We start from the raw sequence: 6,341 nt of genomic DNA on the forward strand, positions 1-6,341 counted from the left end.
GGAAGGGCCCTTAGAACACAGGATGTCAGAGCTGGGAGGGGCCTTAGTCTCAAGCTTTAGATCTTTTCATGCTGCTGTTTTCAGAGTTAGCTTTAGGGGTCTGCAAGTATTCAGTATTTCCAAGGTGGTGTGATTCAAGGAACGTGTGCTCACTGCTCTCCTGGTCTGTGCTCTGGACTTTACGTAGGGTCCCTGTTCCTCTGTAACGGCAAGCACCAACTCCCCTCTCTACCCTGGAACTATGACCCAGAATTGTATATGGGCGATAGAGTTGCCAGTCAGTGCTAGCTGCACCTGGTGTCAGCAAAGGGTCCCCTGTAATCTCTTTCTAATCAGTTGTCCAACCCCTTTACTATCTCTAGGTTGAGAGAGCCTCCTCCCGCTGCTGCTGCTGCTGTCACGCAGCCACTTCCAAGGCCCATGGCTGGTGCTGGTGCTGGTGCTGGTACTACCTGCCACCCATGTGCTCTGGGCCGGCCTCCACCCCAGTGTCACAGACCTCTCCTGCCAACCTCCTAAGTTATCTTAAGCTGGAAAAATGTCTCACCCTGACCTCTTGTTGGCTCTGCCACTCCAAAAGTTGATTTGAGGCGTTATTTTGAAGTTATTTGGAGGGGAACGTTGGGAGAGTTTGGCTGCATTGCTGCCTCTAATCTGCCGTCTTGCCTCTACCACCTTAGCTTGTGCCAGGGCTCTTTTCACCAGGCCATTATGTCCAAGGCAACTCTTCTTCCTCCTTTAATTTTAAACTTAAAAAAGTTGTGAATTTAACAAATATGAAATTAAATGAATGTTTCCATGTACATTGCAGAAGAAAAGGAGAGGATTGTACAGGAAACTAAGACTGTTCCATGGGTAGCTTGTTTTTCTTTTTAGGCCTACACTCCATTTAACACAGAGCTTTCAAAGCTGTCCAGCTTATAGGTGCTTCCTTCTCCCGGTCCCTCCTGGTCCTGCTTCTGCAGCAGGTGTCACCTCCCCGTTTCATATGCATAGACACCTTTACTGTTCTCTTCTTTTGCCCAGGGGCCATGATGCGGAGAGAGCACTGCCTGGATAAGGCCTTCACAGACAGGCTATAATGTCAGTGACCTCATCTCCCCAGCCCTCCCAAGGCTTGCAGCACCTGCAGTGCAAACAGTGTGAGTCACAGAGCGGGCATGATAAGGGAAGTGGTGGGGGGTGGGGGGTGGCGAGTGGTATGAAATGCACCTGGAAGAGCTCCACCTATTCGCTCAGCCCTGGGAAGCAATCAGAGCCTGGACTCACTTAAGGAAGGACTGAGAAGCTGCAGCTGATGGGACACTGGCTGTTTGGACGCCTTCCTGCCAACACTGAGCCTGAACAATGCCTGGGTCTAAAGAAGAGGCTGACTGCCTTTACTCTTCATCTTTAAATATATATATGTGTATATATGTATATATATATATGTCTGTGTGTATATATATTATATATAATATATATATATAGCAACTTTCAAAAAATTAACAAGTAATTATCTTCTCTCCCTCCCATTTCTTTCCCCTTTCCCTGGAAAAAAAAATTAAACCAATATGCACAGGCAAACAAAATAAATTTCCACATTGATCATGTCCACTAATGTGTCTCATTCTACATTATTAGACCATCATTTCTCTGTCAGGAGGTGGGTAACATGCTTCATCATTAGTCCTGTGGCATCAAGGGTTAATCGTTGCACTGATCAGGGTTTTTAAGTTAAAGTATAAATATATAAATTGTTCTCTTGATTCTGCTAGCTTCATTCTGCATCAATTCATACAAGTTTTTGCAGGTTTCTCTGGAGACTGTCCTTCATCATTTCTTATAGCAAACTAGCTTCTTTTTTTGTTTATTTATTATTTTATTTTCCACAGTTACATGTAAAAATGATTTTTAACATTCGTTTTAAGGCTTTGAGTTCCAAATTCTCTCCCTTCCTCCTTCCCCGCCCCTACCCCCATTGAGAAGGCAAGCAATTCCACATAGGTTGTACATGTATAGTCATGCAAAACAATTCCATAGTAGTCATAAGCACACTTGCTTCTTAAAGAAGTCTCAAATCACCCCACTTCCTTAGTGCCAGCTGGCCTTAAAACATCATGCCTATGGAAAAGGTTGCCTTGGTTCCCCACACCCCCCACACCTCCCAAATGATGTAGGCAATTCATCTTCTCATTATCAATCCCAAAGGATTCATTATCTCTCTAGCCCAGCATCGTGAAGAGTGGATTAGTAGCTTAAGTCCAGAGACTTGGGTTCAGGTTCTGACTTTGTCCTTCTTTAGGTCTCTGTTTACACATTTATCAAAGGGAAGAACTGAACTGATAGGCTGGGATGATCCCACGGGCTCCTTCGGGTTTGAGGAATCATTGCTCCCAAGCTGCTTTTAGCGTTAACATCCTAGAATCTGTAAGGTCCTTCCCAATTCTCACATTCTCTGTGGAAAGCTTCCTTCTTGCATTCGTAATCTATATTCTAAGGCCCTTCTCAGCTCTAACATTGTGTTCTAAGGTTTCTTCCAGCTCTAATATTCTATGTTCTGAGGTTCCTTCTGGCTCTGACATTCTATTTTTTTAAGGTACCTTCCAGTACTAACATGCCTTCCTTCTGAGATTACCTCGAATTTCTCTTACATATATCTTGTTTGCACAAAGTAATTTATTGTATGTTGTCTCCCCCTTTAGATTGGGAGCTCTTTGAGGCCAAAAATTGCTTTTTCTCTGCTTTGTATCCCCAGTGCTTAGCACTGTGCCATAGCAGGCACTTAATAAATGTTTGGTGAGTTGACTTGTTGGCTTAGCACTGTGCCTGGCACACAGTAGGCACTTAAATGCTTGGTGAATTGACTTGCTGGCTTGGCACTGTGCCTGCCACACAGTAGGCTCTTAACAAATGCTTGGTGAATTGACTTGTTGGCCTGTCACTGTGCCTGGCACACAGGAGGCACTTAACAAATGCTTGGTGAAGTGACTTCTTGGCTTAGCACTGTGCCTGGCACACAGGAGGCACTTAACAAATGCTTGGTGAATTGACTTCTTGGCTTAGCACTGTGCCTGGCCCATAGTAGGCTCTTAACAAATGCTTGGTGAATTGACTTGTTGGCCTGTCACTGTGCCTGGCACACAGTAGGCTCTTAACAAATGCTTGGTGAATTGACTTGTTGGCTTAGCTCTGCTGGGCACACAGGAGGCACTTAACAAATGCTTGGTGAATTGACTTCTTGGCTTAGCACTGTGCCCAGCACACAGTAGGCTCTTAACAAATGCTTGGTGAATTGACTTGTTGGCTTAGCACTGTGCCCGGCACACAGTAGGCTCTTAACAAATGCTTGGTGAATTGACTTGGTGTTCACTCAAGGCTCCTGACTCCCAGTCCAGAGCTCTTTCCAATACACCTCACTGACTTATTTGTCCCATCCAGCCACCGATCAAAGAAAACTTTAGGAGGGGATTCAGTGACAAAGATCATGCTGTCTTTGAGAGGGTGGAGATCTCAGAAGAAAAAAAGAATGGAAGATAGGGGTAGCAAATGGCCTTAAAAACACCTCCCTGAATCTGCGCTCAGTCAGTCTGGTTTCATCCAGAGGTTGGGATCCAGTTCCTCCAGATAGATCCAGAGTCCTTTTGTTCCTGTTTGTTGGCCCGTGCACCCGCTAATTGCCGGGTTCCTCTCTTCATTTTCCATCCTCTCATTATTTCCAGCAGCGACTCGCTCACTCTGTGATGGCAGAAAAGAGAGAAATGACTGCACAGATCCCTCTGTTGCTTTGGGCTGTAACCTCCAAGCTATTTCTTTCGATTTTGCGGGTGCCACGCGTCATCTCCCTTCCCATTTCTTCCTCAGCCTCCTGCCCTCCTCCCCCTTCCCTTTTCCAGCTGCAGTGATCAGGGCTGCAGAGGAAGCCAAGATCATGCAGGGACCCTACAGCAAGACCCCAGACTCCGGCACCTGGCACCCCTGGCACTACTAGCAGCTCAAGGAGGCCTGACCTCTGACCCCAGACTTCCTGCAGATTGGGGGCAAAATGGAGCATCATTTGGATGGAATGGAACTTATTTCTATTCCCAATTAGCTCATTTACACACCAGATGTGTGCACACAGATCTGAATCAAGGCCAAGTCCCCTTCCCTCTACTTGTGCCCTTGCTCCCATCTCCTCCTATCTCCTTGGAGTGCTTGTCCGTCCCTCCTCTTTCTCATCCTTAATCTTGCCTTCTCCAGTGGTACTTCCATTTGTTTCCAAATATGCACAACTTTCTCTCCCCCCCACCTCTCTTTCTCTTTCTGTCTCTGTCTTTTTCTCCTTTTCTGTCTCTGTCTCTCCCTGTCTTTCTGTCTCTCTCTTTTTCTTTCTCTGTCTCTGTTTCTCTCCAATTGAAAATGCTCAACTACTCAAACCAATGGAATCAGAAAACTATTCTGCCATTTCTAGTCTTAGAGAATTGTCTGGACCACTGGAAGTTTGTGACTTTCCCAGGGTCACGTGGCCCATATACGTCAGAGGTGGGCCTTGAACCCAGGTCTAACTGGTCTGAAGGTCACCTCTCTGTCTCCTATGCTGTGCTACCTCTCATGTCTTCCAACTTAAAGCAAGCCCTTCTTTTGACCCTGTAATTCTTCCCCTTAGCTTCTGAACAAGGGTCTCTATGGTCATTGCTACTATTTCCTCACCTCTCATGCCCTATCTAGTCCTTTGAGATGTGGCTTTCAATGAAAATTCAACTAAGACTGTCACTGATGATGAAAGATCCCTAAGGGCATCTTGATCATCAAATCTCATGACTTTCCTCATTCTCCTTGACCTGTTCCCCAAAGTGGATGCTCTAAACTCCCACCCATACTACAGATGAGGAAATCCAGGGCTAGGGGGGCGAAATGACCAATGATCACAAGATAGTAAGGATGAGAAGTAGGATTTGAATCTCATTTCTTGGACTTCAGGAGCAGTCCTCCTTCCATGATGCTATATTGCCTTCCCCTGGAAATTCTCTCTTCCTTGGGTTTCCGTGACACTGATCCTTCCTGCTTTTCTTCCTATTTCTCTTAACAGCTCAATCATCTTTCATAGTTTATCTTCTTTCCCCTATTTGTAAGTGTAGATTCACCCCATCCTCATGCTAGGCTCTGTCCTTACCCTTCCCTTCTCTTTATGCTTTCATCCACTCTCATGGCTTCATTTATCAGCTTGGGCGAGGGAAGCTTAAGAGAAGATGACTTCTGACCTGGGCCTTAATGGAAGAGAAGGATTTCAACAGGTGGTGATGAGGAGGAAGTAGGTCGCAGATGTGAGGGATGGCCTACAGGAAGGCATGGAAGAAGATGAGGACTGGACGACATAGACTAGGTGCTAATCTGGTTTGGCTGGAATGCAGTGTGTGGAGAGGAAGACTGTGAAAGATAGATGGAAAGGTAGGTTTGGAGCTGGATAGTGGAAGGCCTTGAATGCCAAGATAAGGACTTCTTTCTTTATTCTATAGGCAATGGTTGTCTCTCTACAGGGGTGTAGCATGGTGTGCATTAGGAAGATTCTTTGGGTAGCTTTGTGCAGGAAAAATTGGAGAGGGGAGACAGACAAGAGAAAGACCATTTAGAATTACTGTGGTATTATTATGCTTGTCCATTTGAGAAATAACAAGGATCTAAGCCTGTGGGGCTGTGTAGCTGAAGGGTGTGGACAGGAAGGACAGCAAGAGAGCATGGAAAGATTTGTCTGTATCATAGCAGTGCGTCTCTGGAAATTTTAGTGGCTTTCTTTGCCTATCTATATTTATTTCCTCTTGTGTTGTGTGTGTGTTCCTGAGGACCATCTCATGCACCAGGCTCTAAGGTGTGCTGCCTACAGCCATAAAGAACACCTAAGATCCCTGATCAGGCCTTTGCTATTAGCTGGGGTGGGCCTGTATCAGAGGTCATAGGACCCTGGCACAGAGGGGAAAGGAATAGAAACGAGAGATATTGCCAGGGTAGAGTCAACAGGAGCCTGTGAGTGATTGGATGTGGGAGATGAGGAAGAAAGAGGAGTCCGAGACATTCTGAGCCTGGGTGACAGAGAGGCTTAATGCCTTGGTTACATCAAGTGTAATCAGAAAGTTGGGAGGAAGAGTAAGGTTTTGTGGAAGATGATAAGTTCAGTTTTGAGCACAGTGAGTTTGAGGTGCTGGTAGAGATGTCCAGGAGGAAGTTAGAAATACAGGATAGATCTTGGGGCAAAGACTGGGGATGGATGTATAGATTTAGGAGTCACTTGCATACTCATCCAGTCTCCCTTTCCATCCATCTTTCACATCCTCTCTCCTCACACTGCATTCCAGCCAAACCAGATTAGCACCTAGTCCAGAGGT

At 45.8% G+C, this 6,341-nt stretch overlaps 1 pseudogene; it reads left to right on the top strand.

The window, feature by feature from the left end:
• Positions 1–1,082, top strand: part of LOC114027383 — a 40,542-nt pseudogene extending 39,460 nt beyond the window's left edge.
• The last annotated feature ends 5,259 nt before the right edge of the window (positions 1,083–6,341 follow it).

The sequence above is a fragment of the Vombatus ursinus genome, unplaced genomic scaffold, assembly GCF_900497805.2.
Source record: "Vombatus ursinus unplaced genomic scaffold, bare-nosed wombat genome assembly UNPS02014859.1, whole genome shotgun sequence".
NCBI classification, from domain to species: domain Eukaryota; kingdom Metazoa; phylum Chordata; class Mammalia; order Diprotodontia; family Vombatidae; genus Vombatus; species Vombatus ursinus.